The following is a 16,115-nucleotide window of genomic DNA, read 5'->3' on the forward strand; positions in this document are numbered from 1 at the left end:
AAAGGCCATATCACTTGTTCTTCAATAGCTTTACATGGATTTCATGAAAATACAGTGGACACACAGACAGCTACTGTTACGTTAATTTTACACGGACTTCATGACATAATGAGGGGCCCGAGTGGTCTAAAGTGCTCTCCTTTACGGATCACTGCCATCTCACCTCTGTCTGCATGTGTTCGAGTCTAGGATTCAGCCAATGAGGGTATGTGAGAAAGCTTGCCAGTAGCTTCTCGTGGGTCGGTTTTTTTTCCCGGGTTCTTCCTCCACCATTAATACTGGCCGCCATGCATAGCATATCATGTGCTGAAAAATGGTGTTAAACCCCACAACAACAACATGACATAATGGAGACCATACTGTTACTTTTACATTTATTTTACACTGATTGATACTAGAGGAGTTGAAGTTCTCCATAAAAGACTAGTATACCAATCTTGTGTTATCCATCCTTGAAAATCATTGATTGATTTTAGCACAGAGGTATAAACATGTGAAAATTGTTCAGACCTAGTTCTGCTTCTATATCTATATTGCTTGACTGTTTTGGAAGGTCAAGAATATATTTAGCTATATTGATTAAGGTCCAGCTACATTAAATATTCATGCAGTGAAAGAAAAATGTTTTTTTTTTTACTGTTCAAGTTGAAAAAGTCAGTTCTCTATATTTCTTAACTAAAGAGGCAAATCTGTGATGCAACACGCTGTAACATGTACAGTATGATAGTATGAAAGTTGGTTTACCATCTGAAGAACAAAGAGACCTTGATTTGTAAAGACGTGCATGCTTTGCTTGCAGGTTTATTATTGCCAATTACATGTTTATGTTGTGATATGATATTATGAGCAAGTATGCATATAAGTCAACAATTTAAAGTGTTTGAATATGACACGAGTAATTTGGACTTCTTAAACATCCTGGGATAACAGTTGAACACTATTGTTTTTGTTTTAAGTGCATTTCAATTTAGTTTGCTCACATTGCAAAATCAATACAGGTTATTAATGCTCCTCTGTAGGAATCAGTTACCACTTAATTATATGACTTCATATAGCAGCCGGTTCAGACTTCTAATAGTTCCTGAGTGAGCCTTTGTTCAATAACACAGGTTTTTCAGGAAAATATTAAGTGTATATGTATCACGCATGTACTGTATTTAAGTGTTTATAAGTCAGTTCCAACTGCAAACATAGACCCAGATTTGCTGTCATGTAATGCATCAGCAGATTAGGGTCTGTTTTGTTTGTTCTACTAATTAGGCCTTATAAACTGCACAGACCCAGATCTGCATTTCTTTTATCCAATGGCAGATATTGGGCTGTGCAGTTTGCAGTTGGAGTGAGCTTACAAGGGATAATAGTCCTCTAGACTGTGTCCTGGCTGCTGTAACTGTGTACATAGTTAAGAAAGCCATATCTACCTGTATGAATGGCCTTATGTATTTAAGGTTTGGCTTGATATGGACTATATTCATTTTTATACTGGAGTACATGCTGTTTTAAGGCTGTTTTAAAATGCATATTTGGGTACAACAATCTATTGCCATAATGCACATCAGATCAATTATTTAAATTGATGGTTCATATTGGTACATATGCATTGTACGTGGTGTAGACAAATAGTCCTCCAGTTTTAAAAATTGACTGGTTGACATTGCATGTATATATATAGAAAGCTAGCTGTATGCTGGTACAATAGTGAGGAAAAGGAATGGTCTCAGTCATAGCACAGCCTGCTGCTGTTGTTGCTGACAAACACAGAAGAAATATGAAGACTGGTAAGAGATTGGTCTTAAACTTAAGTCATGCATAAATTAAAGACAATTCATACATTATGATCATATTAATTTTATTTCTAGATAATTGGTAATACACATTTAGGATAGGACAGTTTTTTTTTGCCTTCTGTTTCAGTACCCTTTTCTTGTGGTAGAATATTGCTGAATGTTTAGCACCATTTTTCAGCATAAGATAGGCTATACATCATAGTATATCTGGTGGAGGGAGAACCTGCTGAAAGACCAAGGAAGAACCATCAACCAGCTTTCTCACATTGTCACATTGGCCTTATTTGAGTCTTAAACTAACATGGACTTCTTTGAGTAAAGACAGTTTTGAGTTCTAATTATTGCCTTGTTTTAGATCTTTTTTATCTCCATCATCCCTTTGAAGGAAAGTTGCATTGGTACATATATAAACCAATGTAGCTATGTGTGCATCTGTGATTTGTAATATTTAGTGTTTAACACCAGTTTTAGCAATTGGTGGCCAGTTTTTTGGTGGTTGATAAGACCAGGAAGAATCACAGACATACAGAAATGTACTACAGAGCTTTATCACATATCTACATTTTTGAGCCAAGACTCAAACCCGTGGTGCAAACAGGTGTGGGTGATCTGTAAAGGTGAGTGCCTCAGACCGCTTGTCCACCAGGGGCCCTTTGTGTACACCTGTGTATGCATATGTGTAATGTAATGCAATACTTTCTACACTATTAGAGATAGAAACCTTACATTATGATCATAATGGATTTGTTTTAGACATGTACATTTGTCTTGTAAATCTGATCCAAATCTTGTATTTGTGTCATGGGTGGGATGGGGTCAGAAACATGCAGTGAAAATGAATACTGTAAATGACAAAAAACATTGGTTACAAAGCTGCTTGGGGTATGATTATATAGTTTTATGCACACATATGTCCATGTTGTTCCTGATCTTTTTTATAATTGTGTATAATTTTACTGAGTGAGATCTATTTACTCTTGATGCCCATCACTAGAAAGGGAAACCATGTTAACTCTCATTTCCATATACTCTAATGCTCATCACTAGAAAGTGAAACCATGTTAACTCCTATTTCCTTATACTCTAAATGCTCATTATTAGAAAGGGAAAGGGTGTTAACTCCCATTTCCTTATACTCTAAATGCTCATCATTAGAAATGGAAATGGTTTTAATTCCCATTTCTTTATACTCTAAATGCTCATTATTAGAAAGGGAAAGGGTGCTAACTCCCATTTTCTTATACTCTAAATGCTCATCATTAGAAAGGGAAAGGGTGTTAACTCCCATTTCCTTATACTCCTCTAAATGCTCAGCATTAGAAGGGGAAAGGGTGCTAACTCCCATTTTCTTATACTCTAAATGCTCATCATTAGAAGGGGAAAGGGTGCTAACTCCCATTTCCTTATACTACTCTAAATGCTCAGCATTAGAAAGGAAAAGGATGTCAACTCCCATTTCTTCAGAATGATATAGGCATTAATAGGCTAAAAGTGCCATAAAAGCCAAACAACAATTCTTTAACCAGAAGAACACATGTGAAGATGTGCATGTACAGTATATGCATGCGTTTGTATGTTTCTGTGTGTGGTTGTTCATGCAAGAGGGTATTGAAAAAGATGGGTCCGTATATTAGAATGATGGGAATAAAGATCTTCAGAATATCATTTGAAATGAGGGGAATACTCACTTATGAGTTGTGACCAACTACAGTGTGATCAAGCTAGAACATGGTGGTTGGGGTCCATAGAACCGGACTGTGTTATATACCGAACCATGTTAATATGATCCAAGTCAGTTAGCTGAAGAAAATTATGCATGTACCAAAATATAATGGCTGGGGAAGGGGATGGTGGTATTAAATCAGGTGCAAAAATATGTGCTTTTGATTAAATGAAGACATAATTAGTCTGAAATACACTTGTATATTGACAACTTACATTTGTGTAGTACAGTCCATAATACAGTCTTTTTAGCAATGTACAATCAGCATATCGCCCTTACCACAGTACTGAAACCACTCTTCTAAAAGTAGTTAATGACATTCTGCGTTGGATAGCGGAAAGATTACAGTTCTCACCCTCCTTGATTTGTCTGCAGCATTTGACACAATAGACCATGATATATTACTTCACTGTCTCCAGCATGTATTTGGCATGCATGATACAGCCTTACTGTGGTTCAAGTCCTACTTGGTCAACAGGACACAAATTGTATCTGCAAATGGAATACACTCCAGCCCAGTTGATCTATGTTGTGGTGTTCCACAGGGGTCTGTTCTTGGACCTGTTCTCTTCATTTTTTACACTCAGCTGCTCTCAAGTGTCATAGATCATCATCCAGTGTCTCACCAATTGTACGCTGATGACACCCAAATATACAAATCTAGCCACCCAACTGAAGTTGATGCTACCATCCAAGGTGTAGAGAGGTGCATTTCTGATGTGAAATTATGGATGACATGTAACAAGCTGCAGATGAATGATGATAAAACTGAGGCCATTCTGATCACAACACAAAGACTTTCTCATTCACATCCTTTACCTCAAACAATAAATATAAGCAATGCCAACATTAAATTCACACAATCAGTACAAAACCTAGGTGTTACTCTGGGCAGTACTCTCACATTGCACCAACATGTCATGAACATATGCAAGGCTGCATATCTTGAGCTGAGACGCATCAGCTCAATTCGCAAATATCTTTTAGTTGATGCCACTAAAATACTTGTGTGTTCATTAGTACTTTTAAGACTGGACTATTATAACTCAATTCTGTCTGGTTCATCTCAACATCTACTCCAGAAACTTCAAAAAGTTCAGAACACAGCTGATTGGATCATACTTAGAGTAACACGATCAGAGCACACCTCCCCGCTGCCCTGTACCCAACACTGGCTATCCATTCGATCCAGAATCAAACACAAAATTTGTTCTCTGTGCTACGTTTCACTGTCGGACTCTAGTCCAACATACCTATCCAATCTCACCCATGTGTACACACCAGCAAGATACTTATGCTCCTCTTCTGACAATCGTATGCTCATTATTCCCACTATGAAAACAAAGTCATATGGACAGTGTTCTTTTGCATACTAAGGCCCAGCAACGTGGAATGAATTGCCTACTGAACTTAGACACAAAGACACAGTGATCACATTCAAGAGGGCTCTCAACACTCACTTATTTCGACTGCAAGAACAATCTTAAAGATCTGATAATGTTTCCTACCTGAAATATTCTCAGCATGTTTTTTATTTTTTAATGTTTTTTCTAATTTCATGGTGTTTGTGTTTGTAATAATATTATTATATGTTTTTAATCTTATAGGTGTTGTCTAATGTTGTAATGCGCTTAGAGCTTGTAAAGATTAGGCACTATACAAAGTCCTCATTATTATTATTATTGTTATTATTATTATTATTATTATTAAGTACTGTACATGCATATGAAAAATCAATGAATTCAAGTAAAGATCACGTTATAAATATCATGTATCAGTCATATCCCATTAGAAAATAAATAGCATATATATATATATATATATATATATATATATATATATATATATATATATATATATATATATATATATATATATATGTATGTCAGTCTTCATTTTATCTATATCCCATGGTCAACAAACAGTGTCACTAAACAATTCACTACAATATTGTCCCCAGTAGCACATGGATATTTAGTTGTTTGCGTGCTACATGTTCATGTACTTAAACTGGCCTAGAATTTGGTCAGCTGAAGACAGCTATCATCTTGCTGAGGCTCCCCAGGGGATGAGGATATTCATAAGGAAATGAAAACATTTGAACAAATGAAAATGTAACTGGATGGCCAGATATCTATGGTTTCAAAAGATTTTAAATTTAAATTGCATTTAATGCACTGTTGGTAGTGATCATAAGCATAAAATCATTTCCTGCAAAAGGAAACTTTCATGGCTCAAAAAATGTTTTCTGGTCATTTTGGAAAATGCAACAATCCATCAGATTCCAAAGGTATTCAGTTTTCTTTGAAGTTTCAGCAAAACTATTTTTCTGAGTACATTAAAAAAAATTAGCCATCATTTGGTCAAATGTAGTTGTTCCTGCCTTCAAAAGATTGTAGCTGGTCCAGTAGCATGACTATTTCAGTGTATCACAGCAGAGTACTCAGGCCAGATACCAGCATAAGCAGATTGTGACATAACAGTGCAATGTTAAGATGGCTTGTCAGTATGAGCAAAGGATTTGTTTATGTAACTATAGATAGATTCCAGATTCCAGTTCATTTTATATCCAAATTTGTAGCTTCATTTCATGGTGCATTTGACTTTCTTCACTTCAAACCCAAGATTGTATATACAAATTTAAACAGCCAACAATGTTTGTCCAAAAATATAAGAAATTGCCAGATGGTATATTTTGTTGCCAATAAGGATAAAAAAAACCCATAATTTGCGACGTTGGCAAAGCCCATCATGATCCCTGAATAAACTATTTACATGTTATTTTTCATGCTTTCAAGAATGAAAAAATATTTTTTCCATGCATGAGAAAATACATTTATACAAAATTTCGATTGGTTCTTATGGTTGTCTCAACAGCCTTATAATAAAGTACGTTAATGTAAGTTTATGTTGGGTATGTCAGATATTTTAAGTTCATAACCATGTAAATAATTTATTTATGCAGTGTTGATACATTGTTTATATTCTGTGATGTTTGAAAACTAATGTAAATGTAAATTAAGCTTGCATACTTCAATTGACATGGCTACAATATCAGATTTCCTCTGCTCCATCAAATGTCTTTAGCAATATGTCAAGATAAACCTGTCAACACTGAATTTAATAACAGTCCCAGTTGAGTCATTCAGGACTATCTCTCCTGTTCTACCTACTGAATATATATACCATAGTATGGTTGCAGAGATAAAACACTTCTGTGCTAAATATTCTTTTCAGTGCTAATTGCCTTCCACACAGGTTGCCTGGAATAATTAGGGCCTCAGAATTCACTCTGGTAGCTGATCCAGAGTATGATATTGTATTCACATGGTGTAGTTTCACCCCTAGGGTCTTGACACTAACATTTTGTCAATTGTCAGGCAAAGGAGATGGGAAGAAAGTGCATATTTTTCCACTGCATCCACTGGAGGTTCTAACAATATTTCAAAGAGCTAACATTCTTGTAGAATTTAATGTTATTGTGCTGCCACCATATTTTGTTTAGGGAGCCTGTAATGTTGTCCATGTACATTAACATTTTTATTTTGCTTGATAACGTTTCAAGGACATTGTAAGATTGAAATGAGATTTGGTGTGGGGTTCATTATGAAAGATATTAGGTCTAGCATGTTGTTGCCATTTTACACTAGCACTGAGTTTTAAGTGTGATTGATTATCTTCTTTATATTCAGAAACATTTAAATAATTTTATGATTTGAAACCAAATTTCATATGGGCCTGAATATCGAGATGATCCAAGCCTAGTTTGATTTTCCATTTTCCATTATTTTTTTTACAGAACTATGAGCCATGTTTGACTTGGAAATTGACCTTGTATCATGAAGCAATGACTTTTTCAGTTATGTACGCTTTTAGCATGGATATGTGTGGGCAGGGTTTGATATGCTAGGTTTCCAGTGTAATTGCTTTCTTCTTGCTTGGAACTGTGTAACTCTTTTTTTTCAAGCCAAGATCATAGAAAGAGTTACAGTGGAGTTATTTTTAGGCATCTGTGTCAACTGTTTGTTAAGGTTTTGGTTGAATATATTTTTTGCAATGTTTTTGTCATCAGTGTTAGCACATAGAGGGAGATATGATATATCCCGCACCTGCTATGGTGCTTTGGTTCTCATTATATAGATGATTAGCCACAGAATTATTGCCCGGATTAAGTAATTAATAACATAAAATATGAAATTAAATGATGGAATAACAGATCAGCACAAAGATGTTGAATAGAACAACATGAGCCCTCATGCATAAAATATAACTTAATTACATAAACAAAATGAAATTGAACATGACATTTGAGATGATACACTTTCTGTCGTAAATAGAATTACACAATTGATGCAAAATGCAATTAGCTGTTATATCAATACAATTTCATCACAGTATCAAGTGACTGATCAAACTCAAATTGCTGGCATGTCAGCATAACCTGATTGCTTCTGGTCCTTTCCAAATCACTGCTGGTGACAAGTTAGTGCTGCTGTATTTCTGTTCCTTCTCTCTCTCTCTGTCTCTCAACTCTTTGTGTCATCAACTGTAATTGACTGTTTGCTGTCTTTTCCCACTATGTGGTGCACAGGTATAAAGCTATTTGTCCTTTAGGTAAATAAAACACAACCGAAGTATTTGTCAGGTTTTCTTTTCTGGCATTGAACAATATTCCCACACTTGTTTGTCAGGTGTCATCTTATTGTAATTCAGTATAACTGTGCTATTGTCAGTTCACAACCTGATACTGATACACAATCCTGAATGTGAATTTGTGTCTTTTCTTGCAGCCATTTGCATTCCTAAGTGAAACTATGACTTGATTTCTTAGATAAACTATTACATTCCACTTTGGCTATAAATCACTCTACTAACTTTTGGCAGTTAACACATGCCAATTTTCCCAGTTAAGAAAATTCACAGCTTAATTACACAGATGAATTAGTGGACTTCACTTCTTAACTACAGTTCTTGCAAACTAGCAAATTTATTGACATAGTCATAGAAATCTTAATTAGTAGCATATATGTTACATATCATTTAAGATAGAGAACTTAATTTGCACAATTTATATCAGAGTAAAATATGAAATTCCTACAGTACATGAGTTCTGTTGCATCTGAACAAGGAAATTTGAACAAATTCATAACAGTTCAAACATTCATATAATACATGAATAATATAATAATCAAGACAAATGCATGCACACCCTTAGCTTTCAGACTTGCAGAAAATTGATGTATGAATTTAAATGAGTAAATTCAACAAATAATTATAAACTTACATCAGTGCATATTGTATGTGATTGAGACAATACCATGTGCTTTCTGAGACTTGTTCTCTTTTTTATGAAGCCAAGTCTCTCTCTCTGGTTCTGGGTCTCTCAAACTCTTCTGGACCCATGTCTCTTGAAGAGTTTATTAAACGAGAGAAAGTACTTATTAATCTCCTTGGAGTCCCTCAGACATCCCTTTTGGCAGAAAAACTTGGACAGACTAATTTTTGCCTAGGAAATTACATAAACCTTGGATTTCATCTGGGACCTCCCCCCCCCCAGTTTAGCTTAGATAATCAGAATTACCTTCTGTAACCACCAAAATTTTAACACTCCCATAGAAGTCAGAATAATTCTGTCATGTCTGCCATTATTAATAACTATTTTGGAAAATATCATTTGATGACTCCTATTTCAACTGACTCAAGAGTTCCCAAAATTTGTCTCTAGCTTGTCTCAACCTTGTAAATTCCTCTACTTGACTCTACATTGATGTATCTGTTGGACCATTATTCTAGAGTGTCCTAATTCAATTCACTTATGCTTCCAAACAAGACAGGTTAACCATTTCAAGCTACCAAATTTATTGCAAGCCTAGCCCATATGTCAATTCAACAATGTGTACATGTCATGCTGACCATGACAGAATGTACCTTGAAGATATCTACAAAATTTTGCACCATTACATGAGATTGACATGTGTCTACTATCCTTGTTATTGGTCACACAATATTTGCCAAAGCCATCAGCTGTAATAAAGGGATCTGAAGTTTTGAGCTAATCAAATGAAACTGCAAAATATATGAAACCCATTTGTGTGGTTTACAGAAAATGGTAAAAAAAATATTAAAAACTACAAAGCAGACATTAATGTACCAGTAGCAATAAAATATATAATAGGACAGGAGTCAATACATGTATGGAAACTTTTGATATACTGGAAACTTGGGCTGATTTACTGATTGTATTTCATTATTTTGGTAGTTTGATCATTAATCATGTCTGTCTGTCTGTCTGTCCATCTCTGTCTCTGTCTCTCTGTGTCTGTATATATATATATATATATATATATATATATATATATATATATATATATATATATATATATATTCTTTCACTTAGCTCTAGCATAGTGACCAAACTGTATGGTAGAGACAGCAAAGTGCATCTAGATCATTGGATTTAAATTGAGGCCCATGCATGGGTACACTTGATCAATACCTTATCAACAGTGGCACAAATTGACTTGTCTATATGTCTAACACTTTACTTAAGCCTGGCTAGATTGCTGTTTATATAAGAGCCATAATTCAAAAATGTTGTGACTCAGGTTTCTTTACTCATTGAGACAATGTGGAATCGTAATAGTAAGTACATGGAATATCATAAATTCTAAAAAATCTACTTTAGATGTATTTTGTATGCAGTACTGGCTGCCTCATTTCATCATGTTTGTATGTCTGTACATCTGTAATAATAATAATAATAATAATAATAAGAAGAATAATAATAAGAAGAATAGTAATGACTTTATTTAAAGAGAGTAACACAGTTAGCTAAGAATTAATCTACCTTGAGGCCCTCATACAAAGAAATTAATGTATTTTAGCTGCATCTATGAAGCCACTGGATATATTTTGTTTGGAAGAAGGAAATTGAATCGGCATTTTTAATCTCAACTGGAATACTATTCTAGAGCAAAGTTCCAGAGCATTGGAAATTTCAAAAAAAATAATTCCTTTTTTGGTTTGGGAATTTTATACTGTTTGGTAGACATGGATCGCAGGTAGTGAGTATTGCCAGGTAGATTATACTGGAATTGTGATTGTAAATATTCAGGAGCACTATTATTGGATATCCTGTACATTGATTTGGCTTTTCTCTTATGGATTTGGCATGATTGCAGGCATATAAGATTTATTTGGCTGTCATGATTTTACACACATGCAAAATGAAATGGTTGAATTTTCATGAGAATCATACCACTAATATAATTTTTCCATTCTTAAAATAAAGTTTTGAACTGTTTAGATGGTGTAAATGTTCCTCAGGGACTCATCAATATATCTGGGGCAGGATGATTTTCTTTTGAGCCATGCTGTCTTTTAATTGTTACTACAAGATAATTTTTCCCAAACAAATATAATGGGTATGATGCCTATTTTTAAAGATCCAAGTTAGAATACTTTTTCAAGCTATTTGAGGACTATAAATTGATTTTAAAAAAGAAAACAAAATCATACCCTACCCTCCTCAAGTTAAATGGTCAATCCCTAATTTAGTTACACTAAAAGCACTTGACATGGATGAGTTAATTTGGCAGGCACATTTGTATGGATATGTAGATGACTTAATTAAAAGAATGTGAGTCTTTGGACATTTATATTTTTGAATGCTGTTGTTGTAGAATTTAACACCATTTTTCAGCACCAAATAGGCTGTACATGGCAGCCAGTTTAAATGGTGGAGGAAGAACCACTAACCATTAAATGCCGCAGTGTTTGTATAGATATACTTGCATTATAAACACAAATCAAGCTTTTTGCATATTTTATTCTAGAACAAACTTTTCACATGACATTCCAAATCCTTTGGCTGCTGGATATTCTGATACCCTTTCTGCTCATAACTCAATGGATGGGTGGAAATTCATTCATCTTTGTAGATAGGTTACACATGTATTAACTGTCAGCAAGAGTGACATAACTATTAAGCCTCTAATACAAGGGAGTCCTGGAAAAGGGACATAATTTCAAAAACTCTTGACTTCTACAAGGGAGTCCTGGCAGAGGGACATAATTTTTAAGCCTCTTCACTTCTATGGGAGAGTCCTGGAAGAGGGACATAATTTTTAAGCCTCTTGACTTCTATAGGAGAGTCCTGGAAGAGGGACATAATTTTTAAGCCTCTTGCATTCTACAAAGGAGTTGTGGAAGAGGGACATAATTGTTAAGCCTCTTGACATCTACAAGTGATTCCTGGAAGAGGGACATAACTGTTAAGCCTTTTGACTTCTACATGGGAATTCTGGAAGAGGGACATAATTTTTAAGCCTCTTGACTTCCATAGGAGAGTCCTGGAAGAGGGACATAATTTTTAAGCCTCTTGACTTCTATAGGAGAGTCCTGGAAGAGGGACATCATTTTTAAGCCTCTTGCATTCTACAAAGGAGTTGTGGAAGAGGGACATAATTTTTAAGCCTTTTGCATTCTACAAGGGAGTTGTGGAAGAGGGACATAACTTTTAAGCCTCTTGACGTCTGCAAGGGAATTCTGGAAGAGGGACATAATTTTTAAGCCTCTTGACTTCTACAAGTGAGTTGTGGAAGAGGGACATAATTTTTAAGCCTCTTGACTTCTACAAGGTAGTCCTGGAAGAGAGACATAACGTTTAAGCCTCTTGACTTTGACCAGTGAGTCCTGGAAGAGGGACATAATTTTTAAGCCTCTTGACTTCTACAAGGGAGTCCTGGAAGAGGGACATAACTTGTAAGCCTTTTGACATCTACAAGGGAGTCCTGGAAGAGGGACAAACTTTTTAAGCCTTGTGACTTCTATAGGAGAGTCCTGGAAGAGAGACATCATTTTTAAGCCTCTTATACAGTCATGGAAGAGGTTCATAGCTAAAATACACACAAACTGTAATTGCTGTGCATCATTATTTTTTTAAACAAAAAGTTTATACACATACTCTTGGATGTAGAACATAATGCATACATGCAACAGATTTTGGGTTTGTGACCCCTTGGTCAGGAGGTGTTGGAGGTGTCGGGGTTATAATAAAAAAAAGTGGGGGAATTTGCTTCAGATGTAGCTCTATAATAAAGAGATTTTTTACATAAAAAAGATGCAAGTGTTAAGTTACAATAATATTGGTAGAAACAGACTTATTCATCATAATTTATTGCTGTTTTTATTTCACTATAAACAACAAATGTACATTTTATAACTTAAACAGCAGATACAAGAAAGTTAAACATGGCATAAAGTAAAGAAATGAAATGCTTGTTAGCAACCAGTACATGTTCAAGTAGGGCATATGTGTGAAATGGATTACCCCTTAGCAGAAATTTATGTTGTAAATGCTGTTAATAGGGACCAAATGGCATCACTTGAGCTCACCCGTGACACAAGAAATAGATTTATGACTTCATCCAAATTGTCATTATTGGCTTCTGCATCTACTCTAACTTCTTTAATTTTGTTTGTATTTGTGACATTCCTCCTCTTGCAACTTTGATAGGGCACCAATTTTACTACTTGCATTTTTATGGTAGCTATGATTGCATGAAGGTTTTTGGATTTTCTAGTCCTCAGCAGAAAATTAACTAATATTACACTGACTTGATCATTTTAAAAAAAAGTTATGTTGGACAAAAAGAACATTCATTTGAATATTTAAAATTTTGCCTTTCAATTGCAATTTATTTGGATCCTTCAATAAAATGTGGAATGCTACCAAAATTTGTACTATCCAAAAGAAATGCATGTATCAACATTCACTAGTTCCCTTGTAAATTGACTTGCATTAGAGTAGCAGACAACTGATTTTTTTTAAAGCCTTGATTCGGCAAACTGTATCTTCAGGAATTAAGAATGTCTTTTTTTACATCTTAGTGTGAACATTTTATCCCCATACTGTAGCATGGAGGTGGGGGGGGATATTGTGATACCATTCATCTGTGTTTATCCATAACTCCACATATCCTTCCACCTGTGTATCCATATTGGGTGTGACTTTCCACAAGGATAAGTAGATAGCAAAGACAGTTTCAAATCCTGGATGCCCCTCCCCCCTCCAAATGAGGAGATGGATTTGGTAGGGTGCTCAAAGGTCACATCTTGTAACATGAACTCTGTCAGAGAGACTGAGGGAGGCTAATTATATATGGTATGTTTCATGAGGAGGACAAGTAGATGGCAGTGAAGGTTATGGATCGTGGGTGCACCCTCCTGGGATGGAGGAGTGGGAGTCAAAGATCACATCTTTCCTCATACATGTAATATAAATTATACCCTGTAACCCTTACTGCCAAATTACACCAACTGAATGAGCCTGATCATATTTGTTTGACTTTTCATGAGGTTGAGTGGATGACATGATAGATTGAATCCTAAATGTACCCCTGGTGGGGAAGGCAGGGGGGCCCTGGGGTGGGAGTGAGTTAAATATGAAAAATTACCAACATTTGCTATGATTTGCTCATTAGTTTTTACTGTATTTATTTTGTGAACATGTTAACTTAAATGTAAAAAAATTTGTGGGCTGTTTGAGTTTCTCAAGAATAGCTCCGATTGCTTTAATGACAGTTAAAAAAGATAAAAGGAGGGAAAATGGAGTTTTGGGGGGATTAATACTTGCACATTTATTTTAGCCACTGGACCATCAGTCCTTTTCAGTGACTGTTGTTATGACTCCAGTTCCAGCATTCTAATTATTAAACCATAACCAGAGAAAGCTTTCTTCAGAACATTTTCCAAAAAAAGGAACATGTTTATTGCAGATAAATTTTGCAGATATTTCATTGCTTTTTTAAGAATTATTTATGTTTGTGAATATAGTCCTTATGCAAATTCCATGAGAAGAAATAGCAGGCTAAATGAAATGATTATTGACTGTAAGACCTCAGAAAATATGTTCATGAAAGTCTTCTGTGTGTGTGTGTGTTCGTTCATTTCATTGATGATAACTTGAGCATTAAAAAGTTCTTAAAATCTACCTACTGATAATCGTGGCTATTTAGGCATTATTTGATTTATTGAATAGGTTTTATACATTGCCTTGAATGACGAATTCATAATTTATTACAGTTATTCAGCATGGATAAGAAAGCAAACTTGATAACATAATAAATTCTTTTTTACAACCACAGCAATAACAGGTTTTTATTGATGTAGGTGTTTGGTTGTTAAAGAATGCCATTGTTAATAAATATTTTTGGAGAGAAAAAAACATGAGTAGCCACAAAATCATGTGAACACCAGTATAGTTAAAGAGTGGATTTGTAATGTCACATTAACTCCAGGTAAATTGTTTTTTTTTTGTTTTATTTTTATCTTAACTGGTCACAAACCAGAAGACCTTGTAGGATGGCCTGCTTTTTGTCCACCCATCAGTTAGCAGAAGTTTGGAATTCTTCCCTAAAGACTTCTTATGATGTCTTGCTCCTAGATGAAAATAGTGATGATCAGACTTCTTAATGTTGCCAATTGGTGGTCATCTTGAAAATCTTTTCTTAGTTACTCCTCCTAAACAAATGGATAATTATATCAAAAAGGTGTCAATATCTGGTTATTGCAAATCCTCCTGAACAGAAATTCATATCAACTTGGGGTTTTCACTAGAATTCTTCTTGTTATATTTTGTTTGTCGTAAATAAAATTGGTGCCAATCTGAATTTCAGTGACTGTCATGGCAGTCATCTTGAAAATTTTGTTATTGCAACACCTTCAGGAAGTGGAAAATCACATAAGCATGGAGTTTTCCACCAGTAGCTTTTTTATTGTGACTAGCTGGTCCTAAATGAAAATATTCCAGTCTTATCTTACATCCAATAAGCGGCCACCATAATGTCCATCATAAACATCTTGTAATAGTTACTGATGCTTATTCTGAATAGATGGTCATATACATGCAGGGTTTTCACTAGATAACTTTTTGTGTTTTCTAGTTGGTCCTAAATCAAAACTGCTCTTAAATCTACTACGACCATCATGGTGGCCATCTTGAAAATGTTGTTGCTTAATTGTTTTGGGAAATTCTTTTCATCAGCCAATATTGTGTCACAACGGAATATTGTTTTTTTATGCCTTTGCTTCCATGGATGCATGTGTGTGTGTGTGTATATATATATATATATATATATATATATATATATATATATATATATATATATATATATGTTAGGTGAATAGTACAAATACACATGTGATTATATTTATGATCTTTTAATCATGTGTTTGGCATGTGTCAGATATGCCAACAAAGTGGACAATGGAATGTTGTGAAAAAAATGTTGGGTCTCAGTCCAAAGTTTTTGAAACATTTTGGATTAAAATAGTAACTAACAAAAAAAATTCCCACATGTGACGTGTTAGTTATTTACTATGTGATTGTGTTAAGTACATGTATTCTTTCAGAAGATTTTCAGGAGTGCAGTTATTTTATCTCTGAACTGTATGTAATTTCTCAAGCCCTCTAAATATCATTTGTTGAGCAGGTGTTTTATGTTTACTGGCCCTTGCTGATTATTATTTTGCTCAGATGTTGGCATCCCACTCCTTAGTGTAGCAAGTAAATTATAAGCTAAGGTATCAAATTTTATCAACAG

At 34.7% G+C, this 16,115-nt stretch overlaps 1 protein-coding gene across 1 annotated transcript in view; it reads left to right on the top strand.

Annotated features, from left to right (window-relative positions):
- Nucleotides 1-1,702: 1,702 nt before the first annotated feature.
- The window catches only part of LOC149781771 (uncharacterized), a 211,428-nt gene continuing 197,015 nt past the window's right edge, over nt 1,703-16,115 (top strand). Inside the window, exon 1 of the mRNA XM_089935925.1 lies at nt 1,703-1,778. The gene's annotated coding sequence lies outside the window, so the exon portion shown is untranslated. The remainder of the gene's footprint in view (nt 1,779-16,115) is intronic.

The sequence above is a fragment of the Sinohyriopsis cumingii genome, chromosome 15, assembly GCF_028554795.1.
Source record: "Sinohyriopsis cumingii isolate HCF-2022 chromosome 15, ASM2855479v2, whole genome shotgun sequence".
In the NCBI taxonomy this organism is placed as follows: Eukaryota; Metazoa; Mollusca; class Bivalvia; order Unionida; family Unionidae; genus Sinohyriopsis; species Sinohyriopsis cumingii.